General features: G+C 43.6%; 1 protein-coding gene across 7 annotated transcripts in view; it reads right to left on the reverse strand.

Moving 5' to 3' along the window:
• SYT1 (synaptotagmin 1) overlaps nucleotides 1–18863 on the reverse strand; it is a 1004279-nt gene that overhangs the window by 9862 nt on the left and 975554 nt on the right. The window lies entirely within an intron of this gene.

Raw genomic sequence — 18863 nt, forward strand, 5'->3', positions numbered from 1 at the left:
CACGCTATTTATTCTCCCTCCAGGGGTGTCATGGAAACCCCAAGAGGGAGAATAGTTGTCGTTATCTCGGCACCGGTACTGTAGCATGCAGTATGTTGGGATCCCGACAGCCGGGATATCGAGTGCCTCCCATTTTATAGACATTGGCACAATAGCAGAAAATAATGTTTTGTTTTTTTCATTTATTTACAAAAAATTGGCAACAAGTTGGAATGAAGTAGTTTTCATACCTTTCTGAATAGCGACAGGTTTTCTGATAACAATGGTACCCCATATGTTTGGGTTGACATTGCATGCTTGCACTTCTAACACCTTTATACAATTACAATTTTTATTTATTTTTAACTTTATTTTTTTCAATAAAGGTGGAGTAAAGGTGACTGTGAATAGGCACAAAATAAAAGTACGGTGCGGAAGGCATACCATTTTGAAAGGCTGATAGAAAGCTCTCCAAACACAAAGGAGGTTAAAAATTTAGTCTAGGGCCTACTTTTGTGATGAGGTAAGTCCTTTTGGGGAGTGTATTTTAGTGAGTTTTATTTATGACTCAATAACAATACTGGGGAAGGGTTATGGCCCCAGGAAGTTTTGTAAATCAAGTCTGCCCAAATTGAGGCCTCTTTTCAGTTAAATCATACCTTTGACAGTTTTTGCTTTTCCTAAACTGTTTTTCCCCCCCTTGTACTGCTGGATGGGTCTTTATTTAAGCATGATATGAAAGAGTATGGGAAACCAGTTGGGCCATGCACCAGGGGCAGGAAGCTGCTTCCTCTCATATTTGACACCAATCCAGGATTGAAGGGCCTGAGCATTGGCTGCTAATCTGTCTGCTCAATATAATATAACACCTGACTGTAAAATGGTAAACCAAACAAACTACTGCATCAAATGGTGATTCAAATATTTATTACTAGTTACTTACATAGTGCACACATATTTTACAGTGCTTTACAGAGAATACTTGGCCATTCACATTAGTCCCTGTCCCAGTGGAGCTTACAATCTATATTCCCTACCACATGTACTGTACACGTGCACACGTTCATGCTAGGGTTAATTTTGTTGGTTGCCAATTAACCTACCAGTATATATTTCTGGAGTGTGGCAGGAGACCGGAGCAAGTACAGGGAGAATATACAAACTCCACACAGTTAGGGCCATGGTGGAAATCAAACCCATGACCTCAGTGCTGTGAGGCAGTAATGCTAACCATTACACCATCCATGCTGCCCTTTCTTAACCATGTTTGAAATGCACACACATTTCATGGATACAGTATGAATCAATATATATATTTTTTTTTTTCTTCAAATTTGTAACTTACAGTACTTACAAAATAAAAGTTACATATAAAAGTTAAAGGGGAAAAGATTGCAAGCAAGAAATTGTTTATATTTCTGAATATGTGCATTGTCAGATTCCCAGGAGGGGTCTTTTAAAAATGTGAAGACTCCTCTGAGACCCCAGGGATGTAACTCACAAGGACAGTGGTTATTACTACTGCTGTCCCTGCAAGTTATTATTAATACATAGCAGGGACATTTTTGTCAAAAGTGAAAAAGTCCATTGCGAGACAGACAGTTAATAATATTGGGACAGCTATGATTACTAATACACAGGCAGAATTATTTAGTAGATCCAATACACTGTCGCTCAGGGTAGTAAAGTGCGTCTACAGTATAAGCTGCCTGCAGACGAAAGGAGTCCCCCCCTTTCTAGAAATTCTTATAGTAACACATGCAGCGCTCCGTAGGAGAGCCTCTGTTAGATATAAAGATTGTGAATATTGTCAGTGTATGCTACTGCACTTGCAATTAAGTATAGGCACAAGTATTATTGCTCAGTGGTCTACTGCCCAAATATAGGGCATAATTCAGACCTGATCGGTGCTGTGCATTTTCGCACAGCAGCAATCAGGTCTGAACTGTGCATGCGCTGGCGCTGCAGTGAACCGGCGCATGCCAGGCAGCCGACGCTGTCTCAGCCCTGCGATCGCCTCTGCCTAATTGACAGGCAGAGGCGGTCGCTGGGCGGGAGGGGGCGGGCCAGTGGGGTTTGGCCACCATTTAGGGGGCGCGGTCAAGGCAACGCAGGCATGCCCGGACCGTTGGGGGGCAGGCCACGGTGGCTGCGTGACATCACACGTAGCCGCTGCGACCCTCACAGTGAGGGGTAGCTCCCTGCCAGCATGTAGGAGCTCATTTGGTAGGGAGCTACTCTTCAAGTACAAAAGCATCACCGCCATGCACATCTACGATTAGCACATCTACGATCAGGTCTGAATTACCCCCATAATCCTGTAATACTCCAAATGGAAAATGTCTCTGAATGATCCACAGGGCGAAAACATCAACACATAAAACCATACAAACAGTTCCTGTTATTTATGTAAATATGACAGCTTTCCTTAATCTCAAATCCTTCCAGTGTCCATGAGATATTTAGTAGATTCATCCCATAGGATTTTTTTTTAAAGTTGTAACTCCAATATGTAAACCACTATTCTGTATAGGTCTGCAGCAACCTCTTTCATTGCCTTAATTTCCCTCTATACTAGTAGATGCATATTACAGAAGAAGGGGCACTCATGTTGAAAAACATTTATTAGTTAAAAGAAAAGTTGGCCATACACTTTAAGACGTTCTGTCCAACCAACCAATATGCTGACTGGAACGAAAATCTGGTAATATATGGGAGCAAATGACAATCACCCTTTTGTCACCAAACCACCGTAAAATGGACAAAAATGGCTGTTTGATTTAACTAATGACAGTTTTTGTCCATTTTTCGGTGTTTGGGAACCCATGGTTGATTGTAATTTGCTCCCATACATTCTTGTTAGACAGAAAATCTTAAGGTGTACTGTATGGCCAGTTTAACTTAAACATTTTTAATCAGTAAATAGAGAACAGTGATTGGTTAATAAGTACACATATTAAACCCAGTTTGAAAAAAAGTATTTAACTATTTTGGTTAGAAAGAGGAAACACTCATATAGTATTTAAATATGTGACAACAGAAGTTAAGACACCCATCCAACAAAGTCCAATACAATGTTATCTACTTCTCTATCCTCTGATCTGGTACACTTGTTATCAACTAAGGATTTTAATCTAAATGTTTTTGAACATGAAGCATCCCATGTTCTTTTTGTTCATATATATTGTTTTTATAGAAGTAAAATAAAATGCACAAGTGAGTTTGAATGTCCTACTCAGAAACTTCAGTACACATAGAATAACGAATATAAGCTATTAACTAATATGAACAAAGAGAGTTGCAATAATTTTCTAAGTAAAGTCTGGTAATAAAATAATCTTTTGAACTAAGAATAAAGCTTAACAAGGGATCAATATTTTTGGTTTTAAGATCGGAATTGGGAGGTGAAATTGAGAAAGGGAATAACAGAACACATTAAAACAGAGGAATGGAGTTTGGAAGGGGGGGGGGTATGGGAACCCCCCATATCTGTTAAATAGATGTAAAGAGTAAGCGTGAGAATATTTTTATAATGTGAATGGTAACCTCAAGTCACATTATAATTAGATGCCCAAGAACCCCAGATTTTACAGAACAATTTTGAGTTTATTACAAAACCCATGATGTATTCTACGTATACCTAATCTATTCTGCACAGTGTACAAAGAGAGTGCATTGGACAATACCTAATCTGCTACAGGCAGGCTGGTGGCAATAACAATAATTTGTTTAAAAAGTCTGTGCTGATAATGGGATCTGAATGTGACCATTAGGATGATAAATTGTAAACATTGGACACAGATAATTAATACAGGGAAGAGTCACATTATTATGACCACCTCCTACATTTGACATCGGCAGAGCATAACCCATAAAGTATGTTACATGTCTGAGCTGGCACGGTGGGTATATAAGGTGTGCGACAGGCCGTCTACACACATATCACTGCTTGCTGTCATGGGTAAGAGGGGCGATTTATCCGAGTTGAAAAAAGGGAGGATTATCAGTTTTCGGGCCAAGGGTGGTAGTATTTCTGAAACAGCGCAGTGTGTGAACTGTTCGCGTGCTGCTGTGGTGAAGGTGTATTGTGACTGGACAAATGGAACCACTGCAAATAACTGGTGTGGAAACTACGGAGCACCATTTGCCATTGATGTGAGAGGTGATCGTCGGCTACGAAGGTGTGTGAGGGCAGACCGACACACTACAGTGTAGCAGATTACTGTCAAAATGTACCTGTGCAAACCTGCCAGCACCTTATTGAGTCATTCCCAGGATGTCTAGCTGCTGTCCGTGGTGCACACAGCGTTTACTCTGGCTATTAGCTGGTGGTCATAATAATGTGACTCGACCGTGTATACAACAATACAACATTTGAAAAGCATCTGATTTTCCTTTTATTCAAATAGAACTAGTGAGAAGGCTCAGCACAAATAAAGTTGTTCAAATTATGTTAGTAGTCTGCTATAAAAAAATAGATTTAGATACTTAATAAAAAAAAGTGTTTGAGCTGAAAGAATTGCTAAAAGTTTTTAATTGGAGTATTTTTCTTGGAGCTTTGCAAATTGTGAGAATGCATGAGCATGCGTGTGTTATGTAGACAGTCAGGCCATCTGCCAGCCAAGGGCCAAAAGAATGAATTGATGTAATATTGGGGGCACTACAGACTGGGATAATTGGTGATGGAAAAGGAGCTAAGGCAGAAATCCAGGAAGTATATTCCCAGACTGAGAGACTAATGGGGACATGTACTAAGCAGTGATAAAAGTGCAGAAGTAAGCCAGTGGAGAAGTTGCCCATTGCAACCAATCAGCATTGATGTAACATTTATAATTGCATCCTATGGAATTATACACATCAGCTGATTGGTTGCCAGGGGCAACTTCTCCACTGGCTCACTTCTCCACTTTTATCACTGCTTAGTACATGTCCCTGTAAATGAGATAACTGGCTGTGGTTTAAGTAATGGAGGGTGGTGATTTCTTGCAACCCAGAAGAGAGATAGAAGTGATGGGTCTTTTAAAGTCTCTGCTTCTATAATTGTCCACCTGATTCTTAATTTATGTGTAAGGATCAGAAAAGTAAAGATGTAAGATATTAAGGTTACACACACATCAAAGATTTTTGTTTTTATGTTCAATATCAGCAAAGGGGTGACACCTATAGAAGTAAAGATTATATAATAAAAAAGTAGTACAACATAGTACATTATTTAGATTAAAAGAACACAGGGCTTTGTATATAGCACATACTTGTTTTATGGTTAGGCATACTTGTTAATGACATACTATTTTAATGAAATAAATATATGTAATGCTGTTGGACTAGTTACAACATTCCTCCTTCATGTTTATTAATGGATATAGTTGAAGAGTGATGTTCGGTAAAGTCCCATGTTGTTGTGTGGGGCAAAAACCGTAATACTAAAATGCAACTACACCAAACTCTTTCATGAACTAACCATTTTGTGTAGCTGCAATGATAACATTGTTGTTATCCTTGTTTCTATGGGGCTGATTTATCACCATCCGCATCCTCAGATACGGATAAGATGTGATAAAATCGGCCAAACTCGCAATGCGATTATTGTATACATTGCACGGATGTATCAATAATTGCATGCAGGGATAGAGCTTGCAAGGACGCTCTGTCCCAGCAAACTCCCTCCTCAGCATTATCGAGGTATTTTATGGAAAAAATACCCTGAGTTCCTGCTGCACATGCGCCGATGACATCACTACCGCTGCTGCATACCCACCCCTGATGCGCCCCCCCCCCGGCCCACAAAGAGACCCCCCATCTGGTAATTATACTTACCAATTCCAGTCGGTGATATGTGCTCCTCCAAGGCTGCCAGGTATCGGATCTTGTGAGCCGCTGTGACCCCCAGTGCTGTAAACTGAGCTGCCGTTTTGCTGCATCACTTTACTTCACTGGGGGTCACCGCAGCACACAGGAGGCCCTGATGACCATCAGCCCACACCGGAGTACCGATCACTTTTTTTTAAAAATGTGATCAGTTTGTGTGTCCATCACACACATAGTTTTCTTTGCCGGGGTGGGGGGGCAGAGAAAGCTGTACAGAAGTAGGGACATCGCAGTGAGAGCTGTGATAACGCTAACTATTTTTCAAAAAATTTTTTGTAAATTTGCCCAGTTCGCATTTCCTATTATAAGTATGGAGAATACAATCTGATAACTAAAAAAAAGTGAATTAAAGGGGTTGGAGCGGTTTTTCACAAAATCTGCTCCAAAAACCCTTTAATACGTTTAAGTGATTTTAAAATAATGTGAAAAGGGTGTGAAAACACCCTTTTAAAAAAAATTGTAAAAAGTATGTGAATAACTATGCCCCTATATATTTTGTGCTTGACATAAATGATGGTATTTCAGATTAAATAACAAACATTGGCAATACTTTGTGATTCAGGCACTATACAACAATATTTTTTTATGGTGTGAAGGTAAAGGATTTTTTTGTTTTTTTCATTATGTACGTTTTACAGACAGAAGGACACATTCAATTAGAAGAAAAAAAACTGAATCAATGCTAGACTTTAAATTGTGTGTTGATTGTTCTGACACTTGGAAGCACACGATTTAAGTTACAAACCCGTATAGATCGCAAGGCTTGTGGAATATGTTGCCCCTCTTGATAACCAGTGTAGCATTAGGGAGTCTATAAAATGCATGACATAAAACATCCCAGCAGACACTCCTCTCCTGAGACTATGGGGGTAATTCCAAGTCGATCGCAGCAGGAAATTTTTTAGCAGTTGGGCAAAACCATGTGCACTGCAAGGGAGGCAGATATAACATGTGCAGAGAGAGTTAGATTTGGGTGTGGTGAGTTCAATCTGCAATCTAAATTGCAGTATAAAAATAAAGCAGCCAGTATTCACCCTGCACAGAAACAAAATAACCCACCCAAATCTAACTCTCTCTGCAAATGTTATATCTGCCACACCTGCAGTGCACATGGTTTTGCCCAACTGCTAAAAAATTTCCTGCTGCGATAAACTTGGAATTTCCCCCTATGCAAGCACAAATACGCAAAGGAACAGATGGCTTACTGCCTTCACAGAAGCCAAGAGAAGGAGAAATGGATGGCTCAGTTTATTTTGAGCCATGTGAAAAAGCTTTCTCTAACGTCCTAGAGGATGCTGGGGACTCCGTAAGGACCATGAGGAAAAGACGGGCTCCGCAGGAGATAGGGCACTTTAAGAAAGACTTTGTATTCTGGGTGTGCACTGGCTCCTCCCTCTATGCCCCTCCTCCAGACCTCAGTTTTACACTGTGCCCAGAGGAGAATGGGTGCACTGCAGGAGCTCTCCTGAGCTTCCTGCTTAGAAAGCATTTTTGTTAGGATTTTTTCTCTTTTTACAGGGAGCACTGCTGGCAACAGGCTCCCTGCATCGAGGGACTGGGGAGAGAGGAGCAGACCTACTTAAATGATAGGCTCTGCTTCCTCGGCTACTGGACAGCATTAGCTCCAGAGGGGGTGAACACAGGTTCGTCCTGGGCGTTCACTCCCAGAGCCGCGCCGCCGTTCTCCTCACAGAGCCAGAAGAAACGAAGACAGAAGACGTCTCAGGCGGCAGAAGCCTTCGGTGCTTCACAGAGGTAATGCACAGCACTGCAGCTGTGCGTCATTGCTCCATACACCTCACACACTCCGGTCACTGTAAGGGTGCAGGGCGCAGGGGGGGGGGGGGGGGGGGCGCCCTGGGCAGCAATAAAAACCTCTTATTTGGCAAAAGAGAGCATATATACAGCTGGACACTGTATATATGCATGAGCCCCTGCCAATTTTACACTTTTAGCGGGACTGAAGCCCGCCGCTGAGGGGGCGGGGCTTCTCCCTCAGCACTCACCAGCGCCATGTTTTTCTCCACAGCACCGCTGAGAGGATGCTCCCCAGACTCTCCCCTGCTTATACCACGGTAGAAGAGAGGGTTTTAAAGAAGAGGGGGGGGGGGGCACATAATTCGGCGCAGATAATAGTAACAGCGATACGGGGTAAACATTACATTGCTGTGTTTTTCCTGGGTCATATTGCGCTGGGGTGTGTGCTGGCATACTCTCTCTCTGTCTCTCCAAAGGGCCTTGTGGAGAAACTGTCTTCAGAAGAGCATTCCCTGAGTGTGGGGTGTGTCGGTACGTGTGTGTTGACATGTCTGAGGTAAAAGGCTCTCCTAAGGAGGAGATGGAGCAAATGTGTGTGTGGTGTCGACGTCGACAACGCTGACGCCTGATTGGATATGTGAAATTAAGGGCTAAGATGAATTATTGCACAAAAGATAAGAGAACAGACAGGGACTCTACCCATGTCTGTCCCTATGTAACAGAGACCTTCAGAGTCTCACAACGCTCACTATCCAAGATAATAGACACTGATATCGACACGGAGTCTGACTCCAGTGTCGACTACGATAATGCAAAGTACAGCCAAAACTGGCAGAAAAGTATTCAATATATGATTATTGTGATAAAAGATGTTTTGCATATCACTGATGACTCATCTGTCCCTGACAGGGTACACATGTTTAAGGGAAAGAAAGCTGAGGTAAATTTCCCTCCTCTCATGAAGAAAAAGAGCGGGAATCTCCAGACAAGAAGCTGCAGCTTCCCAAAAAGAATTCTCAGGGAGTATCCTTTCCCTAATGGGGCCAGGATACGATGGGAATCTTCCCCTAGGGTGTACAAGGCATTGACACGTTTACCCAAAAAAGGTAGCGCTGACTTTACAGCTATCCTCAGGGATCCTGCAGATAGCATGCAGTAAAAGTACTTTGAAGTCCATTTACACACATTCTGGTACACTACTCAGACCGATCGATTTTGTCGGCATGGGTTTATAGCGCTGTAGCAGTATAGACAAATACCTTATCAGCGGAGATTGAAACCCTAGATAAGGATACCATGTTATTGTCCCTAGTATATATATATATATATATATATTTGTATGTAAAAGATGTTGTCTTTTATATATATATATATATATATATATATAAGACATGCCCAAAGAGACGTTAGTCTACTGGGTTCTAGAGTCAACGCTATGTCGATTTCTGCTAGACGTGTCCTGTGGAACATGCAATGGCCAGGCATATGGAGTTGTTGCCTTACAAGGGTGAGGAATTGTTTGGAGAGGGCCTCTTGGATCTCGTCTCCACGGCTAAATCAAATTTTTTGCCATATATTCCCTCACAATCTAAGAAAGCGCCTCATTATCGAATGCAGTCCTTTCGTTCCAATAAAAGCAAGAGAGCACGTGGATCGTCCTTTCTTGCCAGATGTAAGGGCAGAGGGAAAAAGCTGCACAACACAGCTAGTTCACAGGAACAGAAGTCCTCCCCGGCCTCTGCTAAATCCACCGCATGACGCTGGGGCTCCCCTGAAGCTGGAATTCGAAGAAGTGCCTCCTCGCCGGTTTTTCAAATCGGCCCTACCGAAACAACCCCTGGAAAGGGAGATAGTGTTACATGCGATTCACAAATTGTGTATGCAACAAGTGGTGGTAGAGGTTCCCCTGCTTCAAAGAGGGCAGGGGTACTACTCAACTCTGTTTGTGGTTCCGAAACCGGACGGTTCGGTCAGACCCATTTTAAATTTAAAATCCCTGAACCTTTACTTAAAACGGTTCAAGTTCAAGATGGAATCACTCAGGGCGGTCATCGCCAGCCTAGAAGGGGGAGATTTTTTGGTATCTCTAGACATAAAGGATGCATACCTGCATGTCCCCATATATCCTCCTCATCAGGCATACCTGAGATTGGCGGTACAGGATTGTCATTACCAATGTCAGACGTTGCCATTTGGGCTTTCCACGGCCCAGAGAATTTTCACCAAGGTAATGGCGGAAATGATGGTGCTCCTGCGCTAGCAGGGTGTCACAATTATCCCGTACTTGGACGATCTCATAAAAGCGAGATCACGGGTGAAGTTGCTGAGCAGCGTATCACTTTCACTGAATGTGTTACAGCGACACGGCTGGATTCTCGATATTCCAAAGTCGCAGCTGAATCCTACAACTCGTCTGCCCTTCTTGGGCATGATTCTGGACACAGACCAGAAAAGGATTTTTCTTCCGAAGGAAAAATCGCAGGAACTCATGACTCTAGTCATGAACTTGTTGAAACCAAAACAAGTGTCAGTACATCATTGCACTTAAGTTCTGGGAAAGATGGTGGCAACATACGAAGCCATTCCATACGGCAGATTTCATGCAAGGGCCTTCCAATGGGACCTATTGGCCAAATGGTCCGGGTCGTATCTGCAATTGCATCAGCGGATCACCCTGTCCTCCAGGGCCAGAGTATCTCTCCTGTGGTGGCTAAACAGTGCTCACCTTCTAGAGGGTTGCAGGTTCGGCAGTCAGGACTAGATCCTGGTGACCACGGACGCGAGACTCCGAAGTTGGGGAGCAGTCACACAGGGAAGAAATTTCCAAGGACTTTGGTCAAGTCAAGAGACTTGTCTTCACATCAACATCCTGGAACTAAGGGCCATATACAACGCCCTACGTCAAGTGGAGATATTACTTCGCAATCGACCAGTTCTGATCCAGTCAGACAACATCACCGCAGTAGCTCATGTAAACCACCAAGGCGGCACAAGGAGCAGAGTGGCAATGGCGGAAGCCACCAGAGTTCTTCGCTGGCCGGAGAATCATGTAAGCAATCTGTCAGCAGTGTTCATTCTGGGAGTGGACAACTGGGAAGCAGACTTCCTCAGCAGACACGATCTGCATCCGGGAGAGTGGGGACTTCATCAGGAAGTCTTCACGCAGATTGCATGTCGGTGGGGGCTACCCCAAATAGACATGATGGCATCCCGTCTCAACAAAAAGCTACAAAGGTATTGCGCCAGGTCAAGAGACCCTCAGGCGGTACCTGTGGACACCCTAGTGACACCGTGGGTGTTCCAGTCGGTATATGTGTTTCCTCCTCTTCCTCTCATACCCAAGGTGTTGAGGATAATAAGAAAATGAGGAGTGAGAACAATTCTCATTGTTCCAGATTGGCCACAAAGGACCTGGTATCTGGATCTGCAAGAAATGCTCACAGAAGATCCGTGGCCTCTTCCTCTAAGGCAGGACTTGTTACAACAAGGTCCCTGTCTGTTCCAAGACTTACCGCGGCTGCGTTTGACGGCATGGCGGTTGAACGCCGGATCCAAGTGGAAAAAGGTATTCCGGATGAGGTCATTCCTACGCTAATAAAGGCTAGGAAGGACGTGACATCTAAACATTATCACCGAATATAGAGAAAATATGTTTCTTGGTGTGAGGCCAGGAATGCTCCTACGGAAGAATTCCACCTGGGCCGTTTTCTTCACTTCCTACAAGCTGGAGTGAATTTGGGCCTAACATTAGGCTCCATTAAAAGTTCAGATTTCGGCCTTATCCATTTTCTTTCAAAAAGAATTGGCCTCATTACCTGAAGTTGAACCACTTAAGACAGTGGAGTGGAAATATCTCACCTGGAAGGTGGTCATGTTGTTAGCCTTGGCTTCGGCTAGGCGAGTTTCGGAATTGGCGGCTTTATCACATAAAAGCCCCTATCTGGTTTTCCATATGGATACAGCGGAATTGCGGACCCGTCCTCAATTCCTGCCTAAGGGGGTCTCATCCTTTCATATGAACCAACCTATTGTCGTGCCTGTGGCTACACGCGACTTGGAGGATTCCGAGTCCCTTGATGTGGTCAGGGCTTTGAAAATTTATGTGGCCAGAACCGCTAGGATCAGAGAAACAGAAGCACTGTTTGTCCTGTATGCAGCCAACAAAGTTGGAGGCCCTGCTTCAAAGCAGACTAGTGCTCGCTGGATCTGTAACACGATTCAGCAGGCGCATTCTACGGCAGGATTGCCATTACCAAAATCGGTTAAGGCTCATTCCACTAGGAAGGTGGGCTCTTCTTGGGCGGCTGCCCGAGGGGTCTCGGCACTACAACTATGCCGAGCTGCTACTTTGTCGGGGTCAAACACCTTTGCAAAGTTCTATAAGTTTGATACCCTGGCCGAGGAGGACCTCCTGTTTGCTCAATCGGTGCTGCAGAGTCATCCGCACTCTCCCGCCCGTTTGGGAGCTTTGGTATAATCCCCATGGTCCTTACGGAGTCCCCAGCATCCACTAGGACGTTAGAGAAAATAAGATTTTACTTACCGGTAAATCTATTTCTCGTATCCGTAGAGGATGCTGGGCGCCCGTCCCAAGTGTGGACTTCTTCTGCAAGACTTGTCTATAGTCATTGCTTACATAAGGGTTATGTTATAGTTTCATCGGTTTGAACCGAGACTATGTTGTTGTTCATGCTGTTAACTGGGTAGTTTATCACAGGTTATACGGTATGATTGGTGTGGCTGGTATGAATCTTGCCCTTGGATTAACTAAAATCCTTTCCTCATATTGTCCGTCTCCTCTGGGCACAGTTTCCCTAACTGTGGTCTGGAGGAGGGGCATAGAGGGAGGAGCCAGTGCACACCCAGAGTCCAAAGTCTTTCTTAAAGTGCCCTATCTCCTGCAGAGCCCGTCTATTCCCCATGGTCCTTACGGAGTCCCCAGCATCCTCTACGGACTACGAGAAATAGATTTACCGGAAAGTAAATCTTATTTTTTACAGCACAGTCCAATAAATTAGTGTCCAATCTTCTAAAAAAAATATATATCAGAAATGCATCAAATTAAGAAAAAATCTGCAAAGTTACATACAGGTTAGTCTATTCTATCTCACAAAAATATAGTTGTGGAAGTTCCTGTCCTAAGATATATTTTAAAATTAGAGATGAGCAAGACTGGTTCTTTGAGAACTGGAACCACCCTAATATAGCGGATCCGACGGGATCTGAGTCAGGGTTCATGTCTTTCTGCCTGACTCAGATCCTAAAACAAGGGCATCATGTTACCAATCCTGGCATCAGATTCTTGCAGGTATTGGATTGCGTATAAATCCCTCTCCACTGTGTTTGGCACCCTTTGCTTTACTCCAGTGTCATGCTGCGATGTACTCTGCGGTGTGTTCTTCCAGAGACTGTGCTGTGTTTGTAAGAGAGTTGTGCTGTGTCCATCCAGGGGCTGTGCTGTGTCCATCCAGGGGCTGTGCTGTGTCCATCCAGGGGCAGTGCTGTGTCCATCCAGGGGCAGTGCTGTGTCCATCCAGGGGCAGTGCTGTGTCCATCCAACAGCTATAATGTGTCTATCCAGTGGCTGTACGGTGTTGTCCATCCACTCCCAGTCCTATCACACAGCGGTGCAGCACTGATTCCGCAGGCCATACCCCACTGCTAACTTTGCATAAGCACTGTGAAGTAAAAGTCCAAAAAAACCTAAAAAAATAAATACAAATTTGGCATTGATGTACTGTCCCATCCAGTAGCCATGTTCATCCAGCGGTGCTGTGCCCACCCACTGGCTGTGTCCATCCACTCCCTTTCCTGTCACACAGTGGTGCTGCAGGGACTCCATAGGCATAGCCCACTGCTGTCACCTAGCTTAGTCAGCCGGCTAAGGTCTTTGCAACTTTATTGTCTAAACTGGATCACAACAATATTGTGAGCTGTGAGGTCTACAAAAGTACTGGAAACTAATGTTATTGAGGTTAATAATACTGTAGGAACAAAAACAGGCCCAAATTATGTGATTTTAGCTGTTTTTATGATTAAAAAAACAAAACAAAAGACAGATCCAAAACTAACACACGCAAAGGTGATTTTGGCAACACCAAATCCAAAACACAAAGGAGATATAGATCTAAAACTAAAACCAAAACACAGGGGTCGGCGCCCATCTCTAGTTAAAGTAACTTACTTGATACCTGCTACTATTAGAGGAAACTTGCTTCCATGAAAGAAAGATGGCATTACTCTTAAATTACAGAACAGCTTATTAAAAAACAAATATTTAGGATCTGTTGTAGAATTTGGAAGCTTTTGCATCCCAAAAAAATACAAGTGAAATGCGTTCCACAAAAATGTCACATTTCCATATACAGTAAGTGCAACTGTTTCCTATGCTAACTACAAGAAAGATATACGGTATATGCACCTGCCAGGAGTCAGATCATTTGCCAATGCCTGACTACTGTTGGAAAAACATGAACTGATGATGAAGATTGGTGGCCAATGTTGATTGGCTGAGTACATTTTGATCCTTCCCACTGATACTATTACTATTATTAGTGTCACTATTCTGCAGCAGGACAACGACCCCAAACATACAGCCAATGTGATTAAGAACTATCTTGTAAAGTAGAACAAGGAGTCCAGGAAGTGATGGTATGGCCCCCACAGAGCCTTGATTTCAACATCATCAAGTCTGTCTGGGATTACATGAAGAGACAGAAGGACTTGATTGTGGTTAGTTCTCCAAGATGTTTGGAATAGCCTCCCTAGCGAGTTCCTTAAAAAACTGTGTGCAAGTGTACCCAGAAGAATTGATGCTGTTTTGAAGGCAAAGGATAATTTGATTGAACTATTGATTTTATTTAGATTTATCTTCTGTTCATTCACTTTGCATTTTGTTAATTGATAGAGATAAATAATTAACACCTCTATTTTTATAGAGGTGTTAATATATATTAATAAATGGGGATGTAGTTATGTGCCCGATGGTCACATAACCTCCCCCTGCATCCCGAACACTGAAAATACCGACAGTTGGCATGTCGACTAGAAGGGACTATTCCCACTCTTGGGTATACATGACACCCATAGAGTGTGAATAGAACCTGTGGCGAGTGCAACTCGCTACCGAGCCCACAGTGTGACGAGCACAGAGAGCCCACAAGGGGCTTCGTTGCACTCACCCCCACCGCCGGCATTCTGCGTCTGGGATCCCGGCTGCCGGTCATGCGGCCCCAACCCAATATATGCATGTGTATATATATATATATATATATATATATATACATATACATACACATACATACACAGTAGGGTTAGGATTAAAATGCAGACATGGGGATGCCAGCAGTCAGAATCCTGACCGCGGCTTTCCGATGTTGAGAATACCAACAGGGGGAAGAGAAGTATATTTACCTTCCTCCAATGGCACCCTAGCCCTTAATTGCAGCAGCCTAAACCTAGCTCCCCCTTTCCCCCACAGCTTATACCTAACCCTCCCCCTGCAGCTTAACCCTAACTTCACCCTCTGCGACTTACCTGTCAGATGGTCTGGCACACTCTCATTCGGGACCCTGTAGTCGGAATTCCAGCGCAGGGCTTGTGACCCTATTCGAGATGCTGGTGTCGGTATTTTGAGTAGGGTCAGTATTCTAGCATCTGTATTTTGACTGCCAGGATCCTGACTGCTGAGATCCTGACTGAATCCCATACAGTATACTGTATATAATATATATTTTTTTCTTCTGTAGCAAACCAGGCTCATATGCCTCCTTTGAAGAGCTGTATGCATCCTATTATAGGGCCAGATCTAAAATTTAAGCGGTTTAGCAAAGATTCCATCATACTGCACATGAGTAGAAGTACAGTTGTTTGCTTAATTACATCAATGTGTACTTTAAGCACATCTTGATGACTCCAGTCATCACCAACAATTTTATAATGATAATTGGTATTTTAGCGTATAGAAAGGTAAGTACTGTACACCAGTCCTCCTTTGTTATAGAGAGACAAGGGGGGAAATTTACTAAGCTCCCGATTTTGACCGAGATGGTGTTTTTTCTTCAAAGTGTCATCTCGGGAATTTACTAAACTGAAATCACGGCAGTGATGAGGGCATTCGTATTTTTTTAGAAGTCAAAGAAAAAAATTACGACTGAATACACCATCGGTCAAATACGCCTGTTATTTGGTAGAACTCGGTAATTTACTAAAAAGTGTAATTCACAAACACTGCCGGCAATAGCCAAACACTGCCGTGAAAAAATACAATTCGTAGAAAAATGCTAAAATAAAACAGACCTGCTTTTTTTTTACCGTGTTCTGATAGGCATGCACGAATCCATGAGATCCGGGCATGTTTATCAGTGGGAAGGGGTTGGATTGTGTTAAATTTGCTGGAAAATAATGCGTGGGGTCCCCCCCACTAAACAAAACCAGCCTCGGGCTCTTTGAGCCGGTCCTGGTTAACAACATTTTTGGGAAAAAATGACCGGGGTTCCCCCATATTTCATAAACCAGCACCGGGCTCTGCGCCTGGTCCTGGTTCCAAAAATACGGGGGACAAAAAGCGTAGGGGTCCCCCGTATTTTTGAAACCAGCACCGGGCTCCACTAGTCAGGTACATAATGCCACAGCCGGGGGATACTTTTATATTGGTCCCTGTGGCCCTGGCATTACATACCCAACTAGTCACCCCTGGTCGGGGTACCCTGGAGGAGTGGGAACCCCTTAAATCAAGGGCCCTCCCCCCTCCAGCCACCCAAGGGCCAGGGGTGAAGCCCGAGGCTGTCCCCCCCATCCAAGGGCGGCGGATGGGGGGCTGATAGCCTTTTGTGAAAATGTGAATATTGTTTTTAGTAGCAGTACTACAAGTCCCAGCAAGCCTCCCACGCAAGCTAGTACTTGGAGAACCACAAGTACCAGCATGCGGTGGCAAACCGGGCCCGCTGGTACCTGTAGTACTAGTACTAAAAAAAAAACCCCAAAAAACAGGACACACACACACCGTGAAAGTAAAATTTTATTACATACATGCACACCTCCATACATACATACTTACCTACCTATGTTCACACGTGGCTCGGTCCTCTTCTCCATGTAGAATCCTAGGGGTACGTGTGAAAAAAATTATACTCACATAATCCAGGGTATCTTCTTTCCTTTGTATAATCCACGTACTTGGCAAAAAAATAAAACGGAAACCCGACCACGCACTGAAAGGGGTCCCATGTTTACCCATGGGACCCCTTTCCCGACTGCCAGGACCCCCCCTGACTCCTGTCAAAGAGGGTCCCTTCAGCCAATCAGGGAGCGCCACATCGTGGCACTCTCCTGATTGGCTGTGTGCTCCTGTAGTGTCTGTCAGGCAGCACACGGCACAAATACAATGTAGCGCCTATGCGTTCCATTGTATCCAATGGTGGGAACTTTGCGGTCAGCGGTTGACCGAAAGTAACCTCACCGCTGACCGCAAAGTTCCCACCATTGAATACAATGGAGCGCATAGGCGCTACATTGTATCTGTGCCGTGTGCTGCCTGACAGACACTACAGGAGCACACAGCCAATCAGGAGAGTGCCACAACGTGGTGCTCCCTGATTGGCTGAAGGTACCCTCTTTGATAGGAGTCAGGGGTGGTCCTGGCAGTCAGGGAAAGGGGTCCCATGTGTAAACATGGGACCCCTTTCAGTGCGTTGTCGGGTTTCCGTTTTATTTTTTTGCCAAGTACGTGGATTATAAAAAGAAAAGAAGATACCCTGGATTATGTGAGTATCATTTAGTGGAGCCCGGTGCTGGTTTAAAAAATACGGGGGACCCCTATGCTTTTTGTCCCCCGTATTTTTGGAACCAGGACCAGGCGCAGAGCCCGGTGCTGGTTTATGAAATATGGGGGAACCCCAGTCATTTTCCCCCCAAAATTTTGTGAACCAGGACCGGCTCAAAGAGCCCGAGGCTGGTTTTGTTTAGGGGGGGGGGACTCCACGCATTTTTTTTTTGAATTTTAACAATTTTCTTTTTTTCTACGAAAGGTGCACAATGAAGCCCAGCACGGATCTCACAGATCCGGCCGAGATTCATTGTGTTAATGTCGGCAGTGTTTTACAATTCACTCCTGTAAAACACTGCCAAAAAATACGAATGACATCGACATCGGAAAATTCGAAAATGTAGAATACGACAGCTTAGTAAATTAGTCGTAATAAATTCAAAAAGTTGCAAATTTACACTTTCAATGTCATTCGTGTTTGAACTTTAACCTCATTCGGAAAAATATGAATTTTAGTAAATATACCCCCAGGTCTGGTCACACTCTAATAGAGAAACCTATGGAGTGCCCATACTAGCACAAAAAAACAAATATCCATGTATTTACCTTTCTATACACTAAAATACCAATTATCATTATAAAATTGTTGGTGATGACTGGAATCATCAAGATGTGCTTAAAGTATACATTGATGTAATTAAGCAAACAACAGTACTATCACATGGACACACACACACACACACACACACAAGCAGTGTCGGACTGGGGAATGAAGGGCCCACTGGGGGAATGCAGTTGTAGTGGCCCATGCTTAAGGGTGTGGCCAGTCACCACAGAGGTTTGGCTAACTATTGCAGAGTACATGTTCTGTGCCCCTTGGTAATTATATAATAAACCATGTTCTTATGAAGTATAATGTAACATATGTATAATTCATGTGCACTAGGATAGAGACTGGAACCTGATCCCTAGAGGAGGAGGAGGGCCCACAGGTAGTGGGGCCTACCGGTGGTTTCTCCTGTTCCCCTGTGGGCCAGTCCGACTCTGCACACAAGTACAAATGGGCAGCAGCACTGCACACACTGCCCTCTTTATGGATGTAAGAAAAACAACATTGTATATTAAGAAAATCAGTTTCTCCTGGTTTAACATTAAGCTATGTTATTGGCTTATAATAACTACAAAAAGATGATTTGCTTACTAAGATACTGTAGCATGCATTGATGCTAACTTCTCAAATGTCTTCTGTTTTGTCTTTTAGTAGTCCTCCAGTTGTACTCCACACTTGGCTATGGAGAAGTCAATTCATGAAGCATTAATGCATACTGAAACCAGGAGTTTTATATTTAGCAAAATGTGCAAAAATATTTATGGGAGAGTTCCAGTTGGTTAGAAACATAACATTTGTGGCAGATAAGAACCACTATCATCTAGTATTCCCTAAATACATTTACATGCACAGACTTACACACACTAGGATTATTTTTATTTT

The sequence above is a fragment of the Pseudophryne corroboree genome, chromosome 6 (assembly GCF_028390025.1).
Source record: "Pseudophryne corroboree isolate aPseCor3 chromosome 6, aPseCor3.hap2, whole genome shotgun sequence".
NCBI lineage: Eukaryota > Metazoa > Chordata > Amphibia > Anura > Myobatrachidae > Pseudophryne > Pseudophryne corroboree.